Source organism: Falco punctatus, assembly GCF_963210335.1.
Source record: "Falco punctatus genome assembly, chromosome: 8".
Lineage (NCBI taxonomy): Eukaryota > Metazoa > Chordata > Aves > Falconiformes > Falconidae > Falco > Falco punctatus.
Window position 1 is genome coordinate 62,456,063 of NC_137588.1, and position 25,347 is coordinate 62,481,409.

Below are 25,347 nucleotides of genomic sequence, written 5' to 3' on the forward strand. Positions count from 1 at the left end.
ATTTTTGTGGCACTCACTAGCACACCAGAAATGTGACCTGGAACAAGGCTAATGGAGCCCAGGCTTTCTTTCCACTCATTTTGGTGTGAAATTTGACTGAGCTTCAATAAGCTTTTGAGGCAAAACTTAAAATGAGCTACTCCTGCAGAGGATTTTCTGTTGAGGAGCTATTCTTGAGCAGTTTTCATGCCTGCATATCCAGAGGGCTGGTGGTGCATGTCCCTATTCTGCTAATTAAACAAGAATTCAAGCATGCCTTTATGGTATTGTTAAAGTAACACCTGCAGGATGCTGTAAGTAAGGAAGGGCTGATCTTGCTCGTGGCAAGAAAGATCTATACACAAAGCAGCGTGGTGTTATTTCTGCAACAGCCAGCAGTCTGGCAATTTCACTGGAAGAAAGATAAAATAATTCCATCTGTTGATTTTTCTGTAGTGGTTTGGGACACTTTCCACGGGTTCTATACAGCTAATGTAATGTACTGATTGTGCATAATTGGTTTAAACAGACAAGGCATCCCAAAGATGTTTAAAAATGGCCTTTAAGTCAAAAAGCCACCTTGTTCTCCACCGTTTGGAAGATGCTGCAACTTTCACAGTCTTCTGTTTATCTCTTCCTGGCACTGAGCTATGTACCTTTCAATGGAATTTAAGATATGAGATTTAAACATGTTAGAGGTGGGGTTTGCTGGTGGGTGGTTTTTTTGTGTTTGTTTTTTGGGTTTTGTGGGTTTTTTGTGGTTTGGTTTTTTTTCTTCTCCCAGAGGTGTAGTTTCTACAGCTGCTGGTGGATACCTACAGATAAAGATAACTACAATTCACCAAAGGTTTTATGACAGTTCCTAAACGGTTCGTTGCCTTTGAAAGGGGGCACGTATCAGTTCAGGTTATTTAGACACTTCTGAACAGTTCCTGTTGTCCAGTAGTTCAAATACATCGTGGGCTATCAAATCAAAGTTCTGTTTCAAGAAACATCTGGGTGACCCCAATTTACAAGGATCATGATCTGCAGTGGGATGGAGCCATATCCAGTGAGGTTCATTGAACTCTTCTAGAACTGAAAGGAAAGCATAAGAAAAGAGGGGGAAAGTAGCACTAAACTCTAAAAATGTTGACTTTATCAGTATAGGAGTTCTTAAAGTACTGCTTCAACATGGGATGGGATAAAGAGAAAATAAAAAGCCAGAAGAAATTGCAGGCTTGCTGCTACTTTTTGGAATCATGTGGGACCACTCTCTGTCCTCCATGTGTACTCCTCCAGACATTTGCTCAAGATTTACTTGGCCACCTAATTATTTTATTTTCCTATTCCACCTCAGTTTTCCTGGGAAAACTTGGTTCTCTATCCCCAAAAGGTCACAAACTAATGCTCAGTAAGGCTGATTTTGTTACACTGGCTCCTGCTCCATTAACCCAGTCCACACGTTATTTTTAATCCCCAGAATTGATTTATTTAATCCTTGTAGATGCCATTTGTTACACATTATTCTCAGCGTTTATCCACAGCACAAACAGATGGTCAACGAAACCAATTAACCTTTCCCGATCTCCCTTTCAGGCTTTCCATGTTTTTTTGAGTCTATGGACAAATGAAAAAAACCAAACAAAACTATCAGGAGATTTCATGCCAGGGTGTGATGAATAGGAAAGCAGACTGGTATGCGTGCTGTGCTCAAATAACCTGCACCCCCCCACCCCCACCCCCCCACCCCCCAGCCCCTTGGGTACTGAAGGAGGGCTTTTGCTGGCAAAACAGGTAAACAGGTAGGAGAGAAGAGCTGTCGAGAGGTGGAGTGACCCGAGACTGTCTGCTTGCTTAATGGTGTGGAGGGTAGGGAGAGGTGACAGCTTAACCTCATTCCTCAGTTTGTTGGGTTTTGGGTTGGTTGTTTTTTTGTTTGTTTTTGTTTTTTTTTTTTTTTTTTTAAATAGGATTTTCAAGATATGAGGATTGTGTGTTCTGAGGTTAAATGACAGGTTTTGTTATAAACGGTTCTTTCAATCATCAAAGCCTTCACTAAGTGAGAAGTGAAAATAAAAAAAAAATACCCATTTTATTAGCAATAAATGTAATGTATGAGTAATTATAAATTGCATCCTTGCCTTTCACTGATGAACTGGAAGACAGACTGTGTAAATTTAGAACAGTATTCGTTGTTAACTTTTATGCTAAAACTATAAGTAAGTATTGAGGTGGGTCCTATCTCAATCTATTTATCTGTGTAGTAAAAATCCAACCACAGTTGTGTTGTACAACACAGCCTTTGATTGTTTCATGGCCAACCAGTTCGTTATTGGAGCACGTGACCTGTTGGATGGACACGTGTGTGGCATCTGTTTGCCAGATCCTGAAGGCGACGGACCGATGGGGCTTGACAGGCTGAGGAGGGGCTTCCTCAGGGCTCGGGGCGGCATTTTTGAGTTTCTGTAGCCCCCACACGGTCCCCTGGTCCTGCCTAGTAGATACTCTGTTGTGTGGAGAGCTGCGATTATTTTATCTATAAAGGCTACGTCCGCCTGTGCAATGTCACAGGGATGTTTCTTATGTGTCTGATGCTACCCGGGTATCCCGCGTGTATTTTGGATGCGGCAAGCGGAGCTAGGACTTGACAAACCTACCAAACCCCATCACTCAGACTATAACTCTTCTGGTTCTAATGAAGACAGTAGTCTGTCCCGGCCGGAATCCCACCCCACAGCAGTCTCTCCGGTTGGATGGCTGCAGCCTGCTGGAAGGGTTTGCCCAGGGGCCGAGGTGATGACTCATTGCCAGGAACAGCCACCTGCTTGTCTATATAGAGATACTGGCCACTTACCCCTCCTTTTCTTAGGCTGTCAGGGTTATTTAAGCTGGGAGGCAGAAAGCTGAAGATCTTTCTCCTTATTTATACTGAGCGTACCAAAATAAGTGCCTAGGTATCTTCTCCAAAGAGTGCAGGCTTTGTTATTGATCCAGCCCACTGGCAGGGCAGGTTGTGCCCCAGTAGCAGGCTGTAATTGCTCATTTGGCTTAATCCTCGTCTCAAATCAATGCTGACACAAGTGTGCAAGTACCCGCTCTGCACCATGACAAGCACCAAAGCTCAGACCCAGGTTCCTCTTGGGAGAGGTGGGAAGTTGCATTTATCAATTCTGTGATGCTTCCCCTTTGTTTCCTCCCTGTTTTAGAAAAGCTGGGTCTGTGCAGGGCCAGCTGATACAGATATTCCCTTCTCCCTCCGGCACTGTGCTTTGATGCCTGGGTGTGTGTTGGTGCTCTGTGGTTTGGGCTCTGTCTGCAACAGGTCTGAGACAGGAGGCTGAATCCCCCTCTGCTGAAATGCACGGTGTAGTAATTCAAATGAAACCTCGGCATCTTGGGTGCCTCTCTAGTTATGGCAGGAAAGAGGCAAAGATTAAAGCAGAAGTGACAGTGTTCTACAGATCTCGGTCTGATCTCTTCTGTTTTACAGATTCCAACCTTAAAAAAAAAATAAAAATCCTAGGTTTTCAAATGGAATCAGAGTTCTCTTTATGGCAGTCTGGATCTTAGCATTGCTAGGTGGAAAGAATCTCTTTAACAGAAATAAATGTATGAGGACTTCTTGTATTGCACTTTTGAATCCCTTGATGTTGCGCACACCTCAGGGGTGGGCAGCCTCTCCGAGCAGAGGAGGAAGCTGGGGAAGCTTGCACCACTGACCCCCACGGTCCTTGGAAGGCACTTTCCTTTCCTGGCACTTTCTGAAGTGAAGTATTCGCATTTTAGTATCAGTGTTCTGCTTAAATGTTCAATTACACGCAGTTCTATGCTTCTCCTCAAGTGTGAAAATTGTCTGAGAAGGAATTCTTAAAATCCCAGTATCGTATGTAGTAAAAACAGATGAAGAAATCCTATGTAGGGCAGCAATGGCTAATGATGGTTATAAAACAAGCTATAAACCCGTGCAGCCCTCATGACCAGAGATGGACACAGCAGGTTTGAAGTCTCCATCCTTGTCTTCACAAAGCCGTGTGAGTGCTGCAGGAGGGGTGTTAGCCCCATCTCCACCTGCCCATCACTCTGAGTGCATGCCCCCAGAATCGCTGCATCCCCCCAGAATCGCTGCATCCCCAGCACATGCGGGGTATGGCTCAGGATCTGCCCTGTGCTCTTACCGCAGCTGTGGTGGGTGGCCTGTAATTACACAGCAGTAATTGGGGGGTAAAGGCTCACGTGAAAGGGGGAGGCATTGGGGGTCCAGCAGCCTTGTGGGCTGGGGGTCTGAGTGGCGTGTTTCTCTGGTCTGGCATTAGATGAGAGTGCGTCAGCACTTACAGTAAAGACTTGTCAGCAGCAGGAACATTGTTTTAAGTTACACTTGTTATTATTAAAGTTTCACATATACAAGCCTTTGGTAGGGTGGCTTTTTTTTTTTTTTTTTTTTTTTTTTATTTTTGAAAAATCATTGAGTTGGCCTGGCTGTGAGATATCCTACTTCCAATCTTTCCCTGCAGTGTTTTGTGAGGGATAGAGGAGAAACGACTTGCCTGTGTGCCTGCTTTTTAAAACAGGAATGACGCTCCCTCTCCTTCAAATAAAGGGCATTTATGACTGATAATATATTTCATTCCCCAAACCTTAAAATCAGAGGCTTAAGTCTAATTTTGAACTTGACATTCTCTGATTAAAATTTAAAATTTAATAGAGCTCTGTATGTGTCCAGCTATAGGGAAAGTAGTATCTAACTTCCAGCTGGTTGCTCCATCTGTTATAAAATCTCTGTGTAACTAGTGTGGCTGTTCGTAAGCTAACATGGAAAATGGGGAGGCTGGGCTGCTCTGTAGCAGCAGGTCCCGAGACCCCTGCCCTGTTGGGAGGGCTTTGCAGCCCTCCTCTGGCCATGGCACATAGCTGGAACCAGAGCTGCTGCTCTTTTCGCCTGAGATTTCTCATGGGCATCGTCCTGGCTGGGGCCAACCATATCGTGACATGGCTGTGCCTGCAAGCGAGAGCAAGAGAAGCTTTCAGTGAGCTGCTGCTTTGAGAGAAACTCTTTAAGACAAAGATATTTTCAATTGTGGGTTGTTGGGTTTTTTTTTCCTTTTTTTTTTTTTTTTTTTTTTTTTTTCTTTAATGCCTGGTCTACCTCTGGTTCAGTGAAAGCTGCAAGGCAGTAATGTTTATTTGCCATCCCTTTGCTGTTTCTCTCCATTGTTTTTTTTTGCATGGTAAATGCCACAGTTCAGGCAGCTGCAAAGCAACAGTCTCGTTTAAAGTGTATATCAAGGGTATTTTTAAGACCTCTTTAATGAAATCAAAAAACTGGTGAATATTTATCTTATACCTCCCGTTCAAATCATATGTCAGAGCATAATGGGAGCTGATGAGGATGCTGTCTGGCAGATAAGAACCTGTTGCTATGATTTATGTACCTGATTTGTCATGAGTTTTGTTTCTGCGAAAGAAAGACTGAACTGGGCCTTCAAGTTGGGTTTAGAAATCTGTGTACTTTGAATTTGATAGATAATTAGATTTGTAGTCCATCCACAGGTGAAAAGATGATATTTATTGCAACTAGATTAGCTGGCTTGGTGGTTTGCCCTGATGGGTGGGAAATGACTCCCAGTTCTCCGACTGGAACCTGCCGTGCATCAAGTAGGTGACACTGGCACAGGCTTCGAAACTCGGGGCTTGGTGGAGAGTGTGTGTAAGCCCCGAGCCAGAAAACACTGCTGTATCAAGCGAGGGTGAGACCTGCCTCTTCGTGAGCAGCTTCATCGCTGAGTGAAATTTGTACTCCTCTTTTCCTCTTGAAGATCTTTGCAGAATATATACTCTACAAATCATTAAAAGCTCCAGAGAACAAAGACAATCTGCCTTCACCTTCCCTCTCTCCCCCACTGAAAACCCCACTGAACCTTAAAAAGCCAGAATGACCCACAGAATGTCCTTCCTTCCACCCCGTGTTTCCTGCTAAGGTCCAGCCCTCCCCATCCTCAGCAGAAACAGAACCCGAGCAACACGTGCAGAGCTAGAAGATAACGTGCCAGTACTAGACTATTTCTGTAAGTAGAAGAAATCTATGAACCCCAAATTTAGCTTCAGACAATAAATTTCTTAATTCCCTTCATGACCAGTTTCTTGCAGGAGTTAATTACATTTTAAAGTGATGATTGATTATCCTGATGTGGTTGAAACCACTGCAATTAAATCTAAGAGCAGCCAGAACAGTAAGAGCAGTATTAATATGCAAAATGTTCAAATAACATTTTTTCCAGCTCCCTCTTGAAATGGTTCCACATCTACGTGTGCTTAGCTTCCCCCCCCCCCCCCCTTTTTTTTTACAGTAGGTAATTAGTAAGCAAGTTAATTTGACAAACACAGCCACTCTTTTATACAATGGTAGTTGTGAGAAATTTCAGTATTGATATATTTCTGCTTGCGTTTAATGTTTTTGGATTAAATGTAAGCTGCACAACTCAAATGTTTTAGTGGCTTCAAAGCAAACTACTTTTTCCTCTATAGTTTTACCCATTTGGATTTGCGGATTTGTAGCTATTGATTTGTTGGGAAAATAAATATTTCAGGAAGCAACTCCTTAAATTGAGAGTTAGGTGTCTGGGTTCTCCCTGTTTTAAATCAGGCTTTGGTAGCTTTGCAGAAAATTCTCCCACTCATTCCTCCTGATTCGCAGCTGAAAGAGACTTAAAATCTTTTAGAAGTTCGAAACCAGCTCATCTTTTGGCACAAGGGATCTATTCATAAACAAACATTGTTTGTAGCATTAAAGGCAAGCTAGGATATATTGTCCCAGCTCCATTGAGCGCCATCAGTTTATTCCAGCTGGGGATAGAGCTGACACATTTGGCAAAATCCTACAGAAGACTCAATTAGCGCACACGAGTGTTTTTTGAAGTAAAATGCGGCAGTGTGACCACAAGCTCTTCTATTTTTATCTGTTGAAAGATTTGCTAATTGTTCTGCCTAATGGGGCCTTGTAGAGTCTGGAAAAGCAGTCTAATTTCCTGCTTCACATGGGGGTTTTGGTATATTTTTTCTTTTTGCTGTCAGAAACTCCCCAGACATCCATTGGTTTCATTTGCTATATAGACAATGAATTAATTTCCCATTTTTTTCCTGTCATTGTGCTCACTGCAGATTTAATTAACAATAAGTAATCTCTCTGTGTTCTTGCTGCCGGTGACTTCAGTTTTGCTTTTTTGTTATTATTTTTCCCACAGAGGACCTAACCCCTAAATCCTTTACTGGGTCCCAAAATGACCTTTGGGAGTGACAGCCCTTCACACCTGCTTCCCTGTCCCTTGGGAAAGGGCTGTAAATGGAGGGCCGGGACGCTGCGGTTGAATCGATGGTCCCTGTACCCGCTGGCTGAAGCCTCGCACCGCCCGGTGCCAAACACGCGCCTCTGTCAGTTACCAGCTACTCCCAGAAGCGCTGCCTCACCACAAAACTATATAACTGCCAGAATGATTTATGGGTTTCTATTGCTAAGCTCCCAGTCAGATAATTTTTCAGTGTCCACTTTTCTGCAGTACGGCGTAAAATAGAATTAAAATTTAGAATTCGGTTAAAGCCATCACTTTGGAAAATGACTTCTTTTGGGAAACGACTTCTTTTTGGGAATGGACAGCAAGTGCGGAGGCTGGCAGCCCTCGGCTGGCGGTGTGCTCTGGAGCACGTGAGCTCTGTGGGGGGTCTGGTGGGGTTTTGGGTGCCATTCCCTGCTCATCCAGCTCTTGCTGCGGCTCAGATATCACGGGGAGCTGCTGAGGTGGGGGCATGTGCAGCGTGATTAAACTCAAAATCTGCCCACAGCATCGCAGAGGGTCTGGGAAGAGGAGTCCCTTGACATTTAGGTGTGATTGAGCAGCTGTTTGTTTGTTTCTTGTTTTGTTGGTTAGTTGGTTTTGTGTTTGGTTGTTTGTTTTGTGTTTGGTTGGTGGTTTTTGTTTTTTGTTTTTTTTTTTTTTTTGCAAGAAGGCTTTTTTTGGGAAGGGTACTGATAGAATCCTGAGCTGGCAGGTTTATTCATCTGGAGTTTGGTATATAATATTGTAAGCAGAAACTTGGGGATGTGCTAGCAGGGAAAGCCCACCTTTAAATTGTGAACGATTCAAAGGGACTTCTTGGGTCATCCTGCCCTGCACCTGCTAAATGCAAATTTGTGATTTCTCTGTCCTTAAGTCCTGCCTGTCCTTCCTCTGCTGCCAGACTGGAAGCTTCAGAAATGAAAAGGCACAAATAAAGTGGTGTGGGCATATTTAATGAGTACCCAGTCATTAGCGTGAGAGCAGAAGTTGGTGCGATGTGGTTCCTCCAGGCTGGCAGCTGGGGATGCGCCAGGTCCTCTCCTGATGAGGCTCAGTGCCTTCAGAGACTGGGAAGCATTTTGTTAGTACTTCTCACCCTTCTGCCTCTTGCAAGGTGGGATTAAACCATGTTCAAAAAAGCATCATTTGCTACATGTCTAAGCTACTGTTGTGCGGTGGGCGATTGGAAGAGCTCATCCCCTCAGTGGGCTGGCATGGCATTGCGCACTGCGGAGCCTACTGCAACACCTCCCGTGCAAAATTTTAGAGTCCCTGCAGCCAGCAGGTAAGGGAGTAAGGGAGGATGTGTTTGGCTAGAGAGAGACAGATATTCATTGCTATTGCACTTTATTTGTGACCCAGGTGCAGAGCACCCACCAGCAGCAGGAGCCGGTTGATGGCTGTGCTGAAATGAAGCGCCGAGCTTTTCCTGGTGGGAACTTTTTCAGCGTGTCATGTGGTGAAACTCCAACTTACGTGGCTTTCCTCACACCCTGGTTTCTGAGCTTTTATTACAACAGAGCACTGACTCTTCTGAATATGTGATTAATGAAAATTGGCCTTTTGCATGGGTGCACAGTGCAATATTTTATATTTTGTATTAGTCGCTGTAGTGAGCCCAGCAGTTCTGCAGAGATAGAAATTATGCAGCACAGTGATAAAGTATGAAAGGTGATGTGAAGTTCGCAGGAGAGGAAGGAAGAATAAAAAAACCCCGGAAACCATAGGCAAATGTGTCTGGGTTTTACAACTTCTTGATACATCAGCTGCATTGCAAATCTGATATCGAAGTGCAGCAGAAGCACTGATATACTGAGTTGAATGAGATTCGCCCTTAGGCTAAACCTCCGATTTATTTACATTTGTATAAGCATGTGCTGATCGACAGAAAAAAAAAGATCTGGATAGCTGTGTGACATTATTGTAAAGGGTGAGCAGAGAGTTCCCGACGTGGGCAGCAGCAGCTGTTATGGATGGGGATTCTTTCATGATCCTTCTCCCTCTTTAGAAAGCAAAAATGCCTGGCTTAGATAAAATAAGTGTATAAATCACCACAAATGTGTGTAATATTTATGGTGCTAATTTGTAATGTTGGATTTATCTCCTGCCTGGCGAGAGAGAGAGAGTTTTTTCTGATGCCCTCAATGGCTGCTGCTTCCCAGTTTATATCACTTGTCATTTTTTATACCACTTGAAAGGCTATATGTGAAAGTGGAATTTGTACCAACATGTTACAGCACAGTTAAAAATAACTTTGGTGTTTGTCCAGGTTTCCTCCTGTTTGCTGGAAGAACAGAGGGCTTTCTCTCGGAGGACTGGTTAATTGGGACTCTGTCTGAAGGGATGAGTTTATTTCAAGATTTAAAATGAGTGCTGTGAAGGACTTGGCAAGGCAGAAGATGAATCAGGATAAAATGTAATCCTAAATTTTGAAACTGCACCCAGTTTCTAAACTGGGTTCTTCCTGGGAAAAGCATGGTAAAACAAATAAAATTCCCCTAAGAAATGTGTTTTCCTTTCGCATTTGGAGAATTGTGACCAAAATTCCTCTAATTTTTTTTTTTTTTTTTCACCTGAGTGAGAATTTGTGGTCCAGGTTTTCCCTGAAGCATAATGTGGAAAAGTTCTGCTGGTGCAAGTGCTGACGGGCACAGGGCAAGGCTGTGGGGCTGGCGCTGAAGGAAAGCCGTCTGACCTACAGTGCTTGTGTGGCAATTTTTAGATGACTGTGAGCGAGCTTTGATTTTTAAATACCTCTGGACAAATTAACATCTAAAACCTGGGTTATGTTCAGATCTTGTTCTTTGAGATAATTTTCCTGAGGCCAGCAAGATAGCACAACTACTAAGGTATCAGGTTAAACCGTTTTACCTTGAACCCCAAGTATGAATTATTCAAAGGTCTCTCATTAGTATTCATCCGTGTAACCTCACTTGTCACTCATCAGAGGTTACATTTTCCACCTATGCCCAATTCTTCTTGTCCCTGTCTAGACCTCCCAAACCCTTGTATTTTTAATAAGCATGGAATTACAGGGGCACCACTGATGGTGCCTCTTCTCTTCTCCAACTTCTGCCAGTGCTGGAGCTTTTAATTTTTATCCAGGCCTCCTAAATGCCAAGCCAACAGCAGCACATGCTTTTGTAGTTAAGCAGACCCATGAAGAATAGGGACAAGCAGTTTGCTGGCGAGTGTTTGGTTTTGTTTTGTTTTGTTTTTTTTTCAAGGTTACACTGCAGCAGATTCCGTCGGAAATCCGATGGTGCAGACTGGAGTGCTTTGGTCCCATCGGGGCTGCAGAGAGCAGTAATCTGGAGGGAGTGGTGGGGGACAGGCTGGTGGCAAGTGATTGAAGTAGGAGGTGATCTGCGAAGGTAGGGACAGATGGAGTGTGCAGGTGTTCAGCTGCCAAGGGTTTGGCAGGAGCTGGGAAGACTTGAGGCTGTTTTACTAAGAAGTTGCAAGTTTTCAGACTTAGCAGATTTGACTGGGTTGGGCTTTTTTCTTCATTATCTGGAAGCTGTGTTTCTATGTGTGCCTTATCAGATGCTTGAGAGCCCCTCCTTGCAAAGCAATCAGGTGATAAAAGGGATGCTGCTGGGGTCAGTGGGTGCTGCCCAGAACTCCAGCTTGACTTTTACTGGTGTTGACAGCGATGGATGATGCCTGTCTGGCTGCTTTGCTCTTGCTTTGGGTATTGCGTTCCTTTAGAAAACACGCAGCGTTCAGGAAGGAGGGACTTCATCTCAGCTGCTCCCCAGAGATGCACCGGGGTCCCTAATGCAGTGGGGAAGGGAGGGGGTTCAGGGAGGAGTGGGGCGCCCCAGCATGATGCAGGGAGCTGGCCAAGGGGAGTGGGAAGGAATCTGGGCAGGGAGGAGCAGTGGATTTTCAACACATCCCACATGTTTGGTCATAACTCGAACAGCCACCCTAGGAACACATTTGGGGGTGGGAGTGGGTTATGAACAGGAATGGTGCCCTGGGCAGCTGCAATGGGACTTCCAGTTGGCTCTCCTGGGAACCCCAACAGTCTTTGACACACCCACAAAAAAACCCTGGGAAGGAGGGCTAGGAAAACCCTGCTGCGATTCCTGCCTGCCCGTCTGCTTCCACTTCCCCAGCAACTTTTGGACCCGTTTCAAGTGCATCCTGGCAGGGGACTGGAGGGTTTTAAAATTCCCAGGAAAATATATCAGAAGACATGGTTGGCTGGAAGGAGGAAACCTAACAAACACTAGAAAATCTATAGAGAGAAGCGCCACAGGCAGACAGGCATCATAAACTTTTGTTTTTCCTGGCACGCGTTTTCTCTGCTGGCACAGGGAGGTGACGTCTCGTGCGGGTGCGTTGCCCAGTGGCTGTTGTCCCTTCAGCACAGTTTCGAGCGGGTTGGGGTGGAGGGAAGCACTGCTAAGCCAGGTCGAGCTGTGCTCTGGCATTGCAGAAGGCCTGGAGGCAGCAGGACGCTTGGGGCAGCTGCAGGCACCTGGGGAAAACCCGACTGACTCGTGCAGCCAAAATGAGAAAGGGAGAAACCTGGCGTGCACCATCCACACGATCCCTTCCATACCACTCAGCTTCATTCTAAATCTAGATTGAATGCAAGCAGTCTGTTCAAGCTAATTATAAAATTAAAACATTTTAGGAAATAATGAATTTACACATGATAACTACAACTTGTTTGTTTAAAGGTCACTGAGTGAGGACTGTTTCAAAATCTATTAGAGATCTTGCATCCACAAGACTATGTGATCAAATTGTTTGCTCATTTGGTAGCAGGCTTCTCTGAGTTATTCTTGGGTAAAAGGAGCTGGAAGGGGCTCTGCCAGTGACTTTTCCTTTAACATTTCGTTTCACCTTTAAGGCAATGTGGAAGCTGATGATTCAACCCTGATCGCTATTGCAGTGGTGACGACTATGTATCCATAACATCCAATGGAAAAATCCAATTTGCCCTGCTGGCAGTGTTGTTTTGTGTAATGTGGCGCTCGATTCAATGTGTTTGTGCGCGTGTGTGTGTCCTTGCCTGAAGCACAGCAGACCTGTGCAGGGGCTTCTCACGCTTTCTGCTGCCAGATCTGCCCATGCTCCCACCCGGGTCGCTCCGCAGCTGGAGCCATTTCAGGTCTCTGCTGTGGGGGTCCCATATTTGCTGGTATCCTCCACTTTGAATGTGTACCTGTTCTTGTGTTCATTAAAACCGACACTGAAACTGTCACTGGTGGAGTGAAGATCTGGGGCCGGCCTGGAGAGAGGGAGTTTGTCCCCTGTAAGTTTAGGACTGGCACCTCTAGCAGGGAGAGCAGGGAAAGCAGCAGCGGGACACTGAGTGCCCGAATTGGTGATTGCTGGGATCAGTTCTGAGATGTGGATGCTCTTAATGGTATTAGGATGGAGGAATTCCTCATAACAGGAACTTATGCAGTGCTTCATATCCCTATTGCAATCCACTGTTTAGGAGCGTTGCCTCCCTGCTGTCCCGGGGCCGCGCCGCTGGGCTTTTCCTCTCCCTCTGCCACGGTGCCTCGTGCAGCGGGTGGAGATGAGAAAGCTGGGATCAGCTGAAGCCTGGGCAACACTGCTCCCGTCATGAGAAGAAGTTCGAACCCACGATGTCCCAGTGACTTCCAATTTTTTCCAGAATTGGCTGCTATTATCCTTGCTTCTCTGGCTGAATGAACTGACACAATTTTATTAAATTAGCCATTTGTTATATCTCTTGTACACCGTGGAAAGCAATTTCGGAGACTGATGACTGCAAGGTCCCTCACAATAGCAAGTGTGAACTCTCTCTGCTGCAGCCAGTCTTGCTGAGGACAGTGTCACCGGCACGGGCATTGAGTGGGCAGAGATGATGGGGCACTGGTGACATACAGTACCTGCCCTCTTCAGACAGAAAGCACCTGGGCCCGGGTCACGCATCAGTGGGAAGATGTCCCTTTGCTTTAGACCAGATCCTTAAAGCGGTCACATAATTTCCATCCATCTCACGCCCTGGTGCGGTTGCCGTTTGGAGAAGGGGCTGTGGCTATTCCAGCAGTGGATGTGTGACCCCTGCGAGCCTCCCCAGACCGCATCGGTTAGAGAGGTAAACCAGCCTGCCTTCGAGGGAAGTATTCCCTGTCTGCTCCCATTATGGTGGAAATATGTCCCTGAAGAAAACAAGAAATTAGAGATTGAAAAGAGAAAAAATACAGTTTTATAAAAGCAATGCATGAGAGGAAGGATGGCAAACCGTGTGGTAAGGTCAGGAAACGTCGTCTTTCCTTGAGGAGGAGGAAGAAGGATGGAAGGGTGTGCAGATTTGGAGGAGATGATAGCAGATAGACAGCGTTTGTGCTTCTGCATCTCATTTGCTTTAACACAGAGACTCGCTCCTCCCTGCTGCAGCAAGCACCCCTTTGCTGCCCAGCTCTTCAGAGCGAGAGGTAAGGTGGTACAAGGGGTAGCTGGCTGCCAGCTGTTGCACTGTGCTGTTATCCTCCCGGCAAGCCGTGAGTTGTCATCCTTCTTCTGTAGCATCCATGAACCAGCTTTTTATTCCCAGAAGTCCCAGAAATAGTAGCTCTAAAAATGATGCTTTATCCTGGGTCCCATCTCTGCAAGTAGGTGGAGTTATGAATTGCACCCCTTCCAGAAGGTCACTGGGTTCCACATCTACAGGGGCACTGGGATATTTATGGAACACCTTGCAGTGTTTCTGTCGGATCCTTTCTCCTAGTATATGCATTAGAGATTTTGAGCTTGGTGTGCAAGAAAGATTATAAACCCTGCACAATAAATCTGCTCATATTAATTCAATGGCTCTCTTGTGCAAAGCCTTTTTACTTCTACCAGTACCAAATAAACACAAAGTAAAGTCAAAGCACAATGATACTTTGGAGCAACTGTGGGTGATGCATAAGGCTGAGGAAGCCCACGCAGCCAACATCAGCCAAATCACACGAGGTGCTAAGCTCTAACTAACAACTGGGCTTTTTCTCATAAGCTAAGGTAGAGGATGTCTAGCAGTGCTTCAGGTGGTCTGGTAAGCTGTTTCCAATAGAGGACAGTGTTGTACAGTCACACTGGCTGCTTATTAATTAGGATTCAGAATCTAAAGTCATAAAATTATCCAGTTTAAAAATCTTGGCCCAATTCCTTAATGGGCTTAGCGCTCCCCTTTTTTAAATTCTTGCTGTTACGGTATTTGACCCCAAACCTTCCCCACAGCGGGAAGCACACTGTGTTGGGCTTTTCCTGGCACCTCTGCCTACTGCTGTTTCTTTGCCTTTTTTGATAGATCCCATCAAATATCACTGTCTGACAAGGAGGAAGAGCAACTGGAAGGAAAGAGCCCTAGAGGAGGTGATGCTGCCCATGCTGCTGTGAGTGGCTGAGCAGGCGTACCTACCGCCTGTACGGTGGGCAGCGTGCGAGGCAGGGGCCATGGACAGCAAAGCCTGGCTAGACGCTCAGGTTAAATAACCATGAAATTCCTTGAGGTTACCTGGTCTGAAATCACCCCGTTGCCTGCAGCGTGGATCATGGTCCACTCCTTTGGACCATCTGAGTATTTTACCTAACAAATTCTTTGCTGCTGAAAAAACCTCGAGCATCCTCCTGTTCTCTTCTTCTGGGGCACCTTGACTAGTCACTTTAGTAAAGTCTTAGGTGTGTTACAGACTGTGGGGAAGTGTTTTGCATCTTTGTCCAGGGAGGTATGCTGTAGAATTTCAGTAGGCTTTTTTGATTCAGACACTCGCTCTGTGTGTGTGTGTGCGCCAAGGACAGTATTTGTAACGCAGAGGTCCTCTCCAGTTCTTGCTTCCATAGAACTAAATCAAGTGTTTGCGACTCTGTGGCCTCAGCACCTGGCGCTGGCGTTTCACACCTTTAGGAGCTCAGGTGAATTCTGCTGTTGGGAGGCTGCTTGTCTTTCTTGGAAAGTGAGGCATTCTGATTTTTAACCAGAAAGTAGTTGTTTTTTTCTTCTGGCAAGAGGTTCTTGCAGCATCCACTCACCCTTAACCTGGAGGGCCGGGCACTTGTTAGTGCCATCAGTCACTGCCAGGTACCCAGGGAGAAGCCGGTGACATCTGGCATGGGATCAGACACCGCTTTCTTATCGTGTTTCCATAGAGGAGTGGTTTTGGCTGTAGTATCAGAAAACTGGGGAAAACCTCTTGACAAATTAGATGAATAGATACTGCCAATAAACCCCATCAGCAACAAAGCCTTTTTTTTATTGCATTGTGCAGCCACATTTGATTGGTGAATTAATAGGAATAACCGAACTATTTTAGTGGCTAACTGGGAACAGTATATTAGTAGCAGTATTAATAAGTGTGGAGTGACAGGAGACTTGTAAGAGTGGGAAAATGAGATACAGTATTTATCCCTTGTGCAAAATCTCTTTTATTATTAAAGACATTGGGTTAACTAGGGATAGATTTAATACTTCAACTCTATTTTTATTGGATAATTAGTAGTGAGCAATCCCAAGCCTGGGACAAGGACAGAAATCTGAAAATCAAAGAAGTCATGAAAGGAGGGGAAAGGAAAAGAAAATGGGTAGCAGGTTTGAATTTTTTTTTTTTTTTTTTTTTTGCCTTAGATCTTTTTGCACAGTCAGCCACAATGTAAAACTTTGCTGGAGCAGGCAGAGGGGCAGCTCTGCACTCCGGAGACATGCATGGGGAGGAAGGATGCGGGCACCCCTGGGCAGCCCAGTGCCTCTCTGCGAGAGAAACCCTTGCAGGAAGGTTTGCAGGTTTGCTGACTCTTCATTAAGCATCTCACCACCCACCAGCTTGTGTCCTGCTAGGTCTGTTACAAGGTGGGGGGAAAAAAAAAAAAAAAAAAAGCATCAGTTCTGTAATGGTAAAAGTCTTAATTTTAGTTTCCCAGATAAAGGCATGTACCAAGAATAAAAAATATAAGACCAAATTTTCAAAGAATTAGTGTGAGATTTAAGAGCTGGGAGTCGAAGTTTTGAAAGGCTCTGGAGGTGTCAAGCCTTGACAAGGGCACACGGGATGCCAGCGTTTTGGGGGGTTTGCAATGTAAACCACACTTCCTTAGGCTAATTGTGCAGAAAAAAAGCCTAGTGCTGCAGTTTTCTCTGCAAAATGGTGCGATTGTGCAGCAGTACTAACATTTACTGACTATGGAGTCTGCTTATTTCCCCCATTTTTTATTATCAGCAAAACTTTAATTACAGCTTACCTACCACCTTCTGCCTACGTTTACAATGCAATAAATTTTCAGTCTCCCCATGCAATCTGCATCTCAAACAGTGCAGTGCTGTGGCAATGGACATTATTGATTCCTTGAAGAAATTATAACGGCATTTGTTCAAAGGAAAACAGGAACACAGAGGCATACATGCATGCATGCCAGATATTAAAATGTCCCCTCTCTCCAGCAGCACTCACTTGTCTGTGCTTTATTGAGCAACACAACTCCAGGTTAGAAACCCAGTGCAATTATTTTAAAGTGATTGATGGGAGTTGAGAGGAGCAGAAGCTGAAACAGGAATTTGGAGTGAATTTGATTCCTTACTTTCCAAAAGCAGAAGCAGTTTTTTTTCACTTTCCCCGACCCTGGGTTGTAGGACTGTTTCAAACTGGTACGCGGGAAAAGATGGTTGCTTAATGGTTTAAAAAGTAAATGAGAAACTACTTTGTAGTGTTCAAGTGATATTTTTCTGTTTGAATATTAGGAACAGGTGTGGCTGTGGGCAGTAATTAAAGGTGGAATGAATGTTGTTGGGAAGGAAAAATAGCTAGAAATGGAATAAATGAAATATTTGAAAAATATTTTCTGTCAGATTACTGCTGGCTTGAAAATATATACAATGGAATTCATTAAAAGAATATGAAGGTGAAAATTTGCTTCTCATTTAAAGTTTGTGTTAATTTGTTATTAATATTCAATGACTTAATGAACACCATAACTACTGCAGCACCCAGCTGACCTCAGATGAAGCTCTGTGTGCTCCAATCGCTTTATGGAGCAGGCATCCCAAATACCTTCTTTTAATGAATGTGATGGCCACATTCTCATCTGATGTAAATTAGTTTAGAGCGAAATCAGTAGAGCCATAGTGATTGACACCCAGCCACAGTCATCACGTGTTGGAAGATGCTCAGTCCTGGGGCGTAGCCCAGTGGGCATGGTGCTGGCGGGCGGGAGCTCTGTTACTGTCCAAGGATGAAATAGGTAAAACACCACAAACAGGAGAAAAACTGTTCAGGTGACGGGTGAAATGCAGAGCCTGAGACTTCGCTATCCTTAGCACAGTGATGAAGAGATCAGTCAGAAGGGTGATGTGATTCACTCAATCACCGAGCGCCGAAAGCAGCACCGCGGCTGTCTTGCGGTTCCTGCTCCTTCAAAAAATGAGTGGGACTGGGCACACGTGTCGGGTGAGGTGTAAAACTGCTACGGCGCACGGCTGTGTGCCAGGGAACACATCACGACTCTCCAGGGCTCATCCTAAGCAAGAAAAATGTCCCTGTTCTTTTCCAGTGCCAACTATTGAATGTTGATAATGATGATTTATCTCTAGAGTTAAGCTAGAGGAATATTAAAAGGTTGTAATTGTTGGAGAACAAGCCTGATTTTAAACATGCTGCATCTTATTCCCCTCTGTAACGAGGAGATGAAAAGAACGTCCTTCTTCCCGGATCTCCTGTGTTTGTGGCGTGCTGTAATCTGTCCCAAAGCAACATCCTGCAACGCTATCCGATAAGATGGCTTTGAAAATATTTAAAGCCAGCAAGCCAGCAGTGAGGGGTGCTAATTTAGTTTACACAGCTGGCTCTGGAAATGAAGGTAGCGTTGGTGCAGGGCACGCTGCCTCTGCCAGGCTCCATGACCAGAGCATCAGCGCAGCCGGGGTGTGTGTGCTGTGGCACTGGGGGTTCTGCCCTGCGCAGGGGTGGCGTTGGGTACGGGCTGTGCCTCTTACTCCTTATCAAATGCTGCTTGTAGAGGTGAGAATGCTATTGTGTATTTACAAATGCTCCCACCTGGCCTTGCTGGCTGAAGGTGACTGAGTGCAGGAGGGTGATTTTGGCTGAAGCCATACCTGTTTGCAGGGGTATTAAGTCCGTTTCCTCCTCTTCTGTGATCCTTTTTTATTTTCCCCCCGAGTCAGGCAGTATCTTCTGCTTCAGTTTTCAACCAGGGCGACACTGTGAGGGTTAAATGTAAGATTTTTTTGGAATTCTTAGGTATTGCTGATATAAGAAAGGCTGGGTTGTTTGGTTTGGTTTGGTTTTTTTGTTGCTCTAAGGTGTGATTCTTGGCTGTGGCACTAGATGGTGTTTAACCAAGCAGGAGCAGGGAGATAAACCGGAATCCCAAACAGTAAGTCAGCGGGGGTTGAATAAAGAAAGAACGACGGGTCAGGTGTTACCCAGGTGAATGAGCACTGCATGCTTCACTCCAAAATTTGTTTGAAAAATTCGGGTTTCAGCATGCTTTTTATTTTGAAAATCAATAGCTCTGTCATGTAACCTACATTTCAAAAAAAAGAAAAAAGAAAAAAGTTTAGATTCCGACTCAGTCCTGTCTTCAGCCCTTATATAATCAATAATAATAAAGGAATAAATCTAACAATAAACCGTATGGATGCTGAGAAAATGAAAAATATCATGCCTGGTTCCCTTGAGGAATTTCAATTTATATGAACTCTTAGACAGGAGGAAGATGTTTTTCAAAATGAATTACACTGTCCTTGTCCAAAAGGTTCCCCTCCGCGTACATGGTATATATGTGAGCATAAACCCTGCCATAAACAAGCGCGGGGCAGTGCAGTTCGGCCAGCACAGCTCCCCGGGGCAGTCCCGATCTGCCCGGTGAGATGGAAATGGGATGTTGTGTCTTTATAACAGTAACAGGACGTGTGAGGCCACCAGAGAGGCAGACTTAGGAAAAAACAAACCAAAATAATAACAAAAGAAAAGGCAACATTCCCCCCTCCTCCCCGTTGATGGTCCCCACAGTGCTTGGGGACACTTGGGCAAATGGAGTGGAGTTAGCTTAATACAGCGACTAACCTGGTGTATAATCTACAAATAACCACCACAAGGTCTTATCTAGGAAAAAACATTTACAAAAAACATACAAAGAAGTGTTTAGTTTGGCAAGGCGAGTGTTTTCCTGTCTGTTGATGCTGTCTAATACTTTGTGTTGCTACAGTGTAAGCCCCAGAAAACTCTGGATTTGGTCAATCTCAAATGAAGTTCCAATAAACAAAACATGCACAGTAATAACAAAAGGTTAGAAAGAAATGAAGTGATCCTCCTTCAGCTGGATCTCAGTCCTGAACACATTTATAGTGATAGAATTAGCAGCTTCTTTTAGGGTTATCATTACTAAATGTTTTCTAAACCCAGCATACAGGGATACATGTACAGCTGAGATCAGTCATCTCAGTACGCAGAAGTAGCACAATTTACCCCCCACGGCTGTGATGGAGAAGTGTTTGCAGCACTAGATACATTCCATTTTCCTTGTCATACTGTGGAACAACAGCAAATAGCTGAAAACAGCAACGTTTTTAAAAAAAATAAATAAAAATTCAACATTATTAACAACAGTGAAGTCCTAATTACATCAAACTTTTTCTGTCCAGGTCTCCAAATGCTCCATGTTCTTACCCCTGAGGTGACTTCTGTGGGGTGAGTGACCAGGTGACTGAGAGGCAAAGCTGGGAGCAGTGTACAGAGCTCCTGCCCCAGCCCACGGGCTGGCAGCCTTTGATGTGGTCCATCGTTTGGGAAGCTGCTACCAAACTCTGGGACCAAAATAAACAGTGAAGTGCAAGGATTGCCACGTGGGATCAGGACCCTCTATTTTGACATTTGCGGGGTGTTCCAATAACCTAACTCTTCCTGCGCTGCTGCAAACTAAATCCCAGCTTCAAAAGACCCTCTGTTTAATCAACAGATTGCTTTTTCATTTTATTATTGGTTTATACATTTATGTATGTTGTTTTGCATTGCTTCTATCAAGCCAGCGTTTCTTCCCTGCAGCTAGGATAATCAAGTGATGTATGAAATACATAATGCTCTTTGATTAATATTAAATGTGGAGAACAAATACATTTGGAAGTTCTTTATCTTCTGATAGTCTTGGTTGTTTGCAGGGCTGGGCTGGGGCTTGTGACAACTCCTTAGGGGCACGTCGGGTGTCCTCCTCGCTTTCCAAGCCTCGCTATGATTGAGCAGGACTCAGACTTCTTCTCAGGATTGCTTTTTTGTTGCATTTCGGATATTTTAGATATTTCCTGGTTCCTTAATGTCTCACACTTACATTAAGTTTTGTAATTGCTGCTTTTAGTTTACTTTTCAAGGCAACAGTTTATGATTATTAAGGCTCTGTCTGCCACTGCTCTGTCCTTCCTCATAGAGCAGCAAAAAGGTCCCTTTACGTTTGGCAGGTTTGCTTTATGTGCAGTATCATAGCAGGTGAAATTTTGCCCAAAATAGTAAACAGGCATCCATAACAGCTCTGCTTGATTGCATTTTAAATTAATTTCATATTCTTTGGGGATGACAAATGTTAGGAGGAAAAAAGTATTTTTGTGAATGAAAGATACATTAAGTATATAGGAAAAGAAATGTAATGATTGAACAAGGTTCTGCAAATCTGTTATTTTTCTGGCCAGAAATAGCTTTCTCCTACTTACAAATTGCTTTGAACCCAACCAGTGGTATTACCGCTCGTCAATACGTATTTCTGTTACGTCTCTTCTGTTTTGTGCAGCTGGTCTTGGCATTTCATGTCCAGCAGTTTGCTCAGTGAGATGAGGGAAGCACCATAGCTGCGAGTAAATATTCCAGGTTCGGGAAACCCTGAAGAATTGTTGAAGAATGACACAGGGGGGATTTGGGGATACAGCATGCCTCTGCCAGCATTGGCCAGGGTAGGAGGCTAAGAGGAAAGGGAGGACGCTGGACAGTGATAAACACTAGTGCTTTCAGTGTGTTTTGACCTTAGAGTTGTTGATGGCTGTGGTGAACTGATAGTATCTCTCCAAGGTGGGACTGACCTTGGGCACGCTCGTGTGACATTTGGTGTGTGCCCTCGTCCGAGGCAGGGAGTGGGTCTGTGCATCACTGGCTTATGCTTTCATTAAGCTGTGTTAGCAATTAAACCCAGACAAAACTAAAGACTGAGATAAAACCTGGATATGTCAGAGGGACTGGGGGAGAGAAGATGGATTCATGCCATAGGGAATTGCTGAAGGCAAAGACCGAAAGGTGGTGATGCTCCCACCCGCTATTTCACCCAACATCCAACATTGGACACCAGGCTGGTGGAGCTTTGCTAGGGCTCCATGAGGTGAGCAGTATTATCCATTATAGCAAATCTTCTGTCATCGTTGCTCACCTTTACAAGTAATTTGTAAATAAAAGCGCTTTCTTTTTGCGTATAATAGAATTACATGGATAAATCGGTGCTTAGCCCCTTCCCTTCGCTGTAGCCTCCTGCAATTTTCTCTATGAAGGCTTTACATTGGATGGCCTCTCCAGAGGCTTAAAATGAATCACAGAACAAAATGAAACCTGACCTTATGCTGTATGTATTTTTTATGACTAGAGCTTATCTTCTCAGGCGCAGTTGCCTACCTTGCACCGCAAAGAAATTCTGGCTGATGTTTCCTAGCAGAAAGAAAGAGATGTTGTTTCTTCAGGGCTCGACGATACCATCAACCTGGTATATGTGTTTCACCCAAGCGCGACCTTGCTTAAGAATAAAGCCATTTCTGAGCTCTGTTTTAAGCGTGGCCTAGCAGAAGCCCGATTGCTCGGCGGCAGCTGAGCGTGGAGGGAAGGGGTGTTGTGCCGGGGCTGCCGGCACCGCTGCTGCCGCTTGGCTTTGATGGTAATCGGGGCAGGCAGGTGTCTTGGGCAGCCACAGCTAATGGGCTGCCGCGCCGGGCAGGGACCAGACCTCGAAACTCTTTCTGCTCCACAGCAAATGTACAGGCCTGAGTGCGTGGAAAAGTAAAACCTGTTCTGCGCTTAGCATTATTACTAAACTCTGCCCTCACTACTAAATCAACAAATTCTTGGGGCTTTACACTTAGAAGTTGGCCTTTTCTGCATAAGGTTGGTTCTGGTTTTGGCTTTTTGGGGTCTTTTTTTCCTTCCTATCTTATTTGTTTGAAATGGCTGTTTAAATTATTGATAAGATGTTAAAACTGAACTAATTCACTTCAATTTATCCAATAGACAAAACTATAATTAACGGAGAAGCAGAGGTCACTTCGGTGTATAATAACTGCCAAGCCAAATGAATAACAATTAGGCAGTTTTTTATGCTAAGCTAAAAATTATGCAAGGACTACCTTCCGAATAGCCTTGAAATGATTAGTAAGAGATTGAGGTGGCAGGCTGTGGGGAAGGAGGAAAGAAATCCAGGGGGGGTCTCAAAAAACGTGCACTTATTTATCTGGGTAGACTAGCTATGTTGGCACTGGAAACAAATGATCTTTTAAAATAAACCTTATCTTTAAATCACAGTGACAGCAGAAGCTATTGTAAGAACATGACCATACATAATTGAAAAGGACAAAGGGTGAGGGCTTTATATAAAAAGAATAGGATTTGAGTGGTGGCTTGCTTCATCTGCCAGCAATTGCCTGGGTAGTTCCCAGGGCTGTTGGTATGCGTATTTCAGGTGGTGACCGCTGTTATTAGTTAGGTAACCTTTTGTTTTTCTTAACGTTAAGACAAGGAGAAAATGTCCCTAAACCATCCCCACCACCTTGCCACAGGTTCCTCTGGGGCTTGCATGCTCTTTGAGAAAGCAAGATATTAATGAATGGCTGCGCTCATACGCTGTCTCCGTAACGTGCTTTTGTTCGCCCAGCGTGTTTTATTGCTGTGAGACAATGAATGGTGAAAAGGAGAAAAAAAAAAAAGAAAAAAAAAAAAAAGAGTAGGCTACAATACAGAGTTATTGCACCAAAGCTGAATCAAGTGTAAAAAGTAGCAACAATTGCATAATGGGACGATAAAAAAAGCTTCTTACCTTTGCTTGCAGGACATAATACCAGTTCACAACACAATATAATTAGATTGCCACATCACCTCTTGTAGAACTAGAAAGAAAAGAAATGTAGGGGTGCATTAAAACTCCTTTCATTTTCTAACGCCTTTAGAGAGCTATTGGACATAGAGGACTTGCTCTGGTAAAAAGCTCTAGTGAGCTATTAGGTTTTTAACTATTTTATAGGGGTTTTTATTGTTGCCAGGCCTAGTTTTTCAGTACAATGACTTTGTCCTCTCTCCCCCTTCCAGCCCGTCGCACATTTATCAATCTTACAGATAACATTCACTATAAAGATAAGTCCAGGCTGTTCTGAAGCACTGTGTCCTGCTGACATAACCTTCCTTCCCCCTGCTTATTTTAGTGAATCTCACGTGACTTCTTTTATCTGATGATCTTCTGATACAAATTTCTTGTGTCAGCTCCAGATCCCACAAACAGGAACAAAACCTTGTCATGCAAGAAGTGGCCAACATCACCTCTGGGCCAGGTTTAAGTGGACCACAGCAAAGGAGAGCAGAGGCTCTCCTGGGTCAGAAGATGACCTTTCCTAAGCAGTTAACCATAATCAAAGCCCTCACTCTTGTTTCCCATTAATTAATACAGTTTTTTTGCTCCCCCTTAAGACTGTAAGGCTAAAATGCAAGTGGTCAGGAAGGAAGGACTGAATATTGAAAAACAACTTCATTCTCTCAGTAAGCTGATGAAATTTCTTTGTAGAAAAATACAGCTTTTCCCAAGGACAAATGGATGCAAAAATCACTATATTGCCGTGGGTTGATTAGAATTGGGCCTTTTCAAAGGAAAACAATATTACTTATTAGTGGACCTGCCAAATTTTGTCCTGACTCAAATTTTTTAAAATCTGTGGAAATGTCAGAGCTGACAATGATAAGTTGTGTGTATCTCTAACCAGGAGTTTTAAAAAGATGCATAAGGAGAGTGGTTGAAAGAAAACTTGCAAACTGATATGGGCAAGAAAAATGTTCCTGATTAATGCAGTAGAAAAAAAAAGGAAGTTGCAACTTCCTTGTGTTTATCATTTTTATGGTAGTGGGAGACATAGGTTTAGCTGGGAGTTAAAGGTTGGTCATGAATGTCATCATCCATGATGAGCCCTTCAAGTCTTCCCAGGCAGCTACCAAAAGCACACTGAGAAACAGATAGGGTGCTGACCTGGTGGGTTAACGTGTCTTAATGTGTCCTAGTTCACCTCTTTCACCTATTTCATATTTAATTGGCTGTGACTGGTCTCCAGAGGAGTGTTCTTGGATCCATGATAAACAAATGCACATTGCTGTAGAGACAACAGACAAGCCTGTCTGGTTTCTTCCCTGTGCATCCATCCATCCTGAAAGCTGGCCCCTGGGAGCTGGGATGAGGTTTGCTTCCAAGCCACTACGGCGGCTTCTGGGTCTCAGCTTGGACTGCCACGTCTGCCGGCTTCCCAGAAATGTTTCCGTGACTTTTTCCTCCTCTCAATAAAAAAGTTCACAACGTTGTTTTGGCACTAATGGAGACCTCAGCTGAGCATTTCAGTTTAGATCTGTGTTCTGAATTGAAGAGGAGATCAAGAAGAATCTGCTCTTCGTTCCCTAGGTTGAATTTCCTACCTGAGTTACAGGACTTTTAGCAGGTTAGGTACGCTGAGCTGACAGAGTAAAGCTGGACCACACAGTTCGAGACAAGCTGTTTCCAGCTGGCCTAGGCTGACATGACCTGTATATTAAATTAAATACCACAAACACATGATAAGATGAGAGTGTGAGGCACCTCCATTATATTTAAGCTTACCTAGGTGCTATACATGTATGAGTGTACATGTATGTATACAACATAGTTTTTACACATTTGTGTATAATATATCTCTGTTGTTCAATTATTCCTGCTATTGTTACCTTTTATTTAATCCAGTGTGTTAACTCTCGCTGCCAGCAGTGCAGCAATTGAACAGCATATTTGTAAGCATATAGAAGATAAGAAGAAGAAAAATAATTATCAA

The 25,347-nt window shown here is 44.1% G+C and overlaps 1 protein-coding gene across 2 annotated transcripts in view; it reads left to right on the forward strand.

Moving 5' to 3' along the window:
- The window catches only part of LOC308068945 (uncharacterized protein), a gene marked incomplete at its 3' end in the record, with an annotated part of 153,208 nt that continues 127,861 nt past the window's right edge, over positions 1-25,347 (forward strand). For both annotated transcript variants that reach the window (XM_080400493.1, XM_080400494.1), the window contains exon 1: positions 1-25,347. This exon is cut by the window's right edge and continues 31,543 nt beyond it.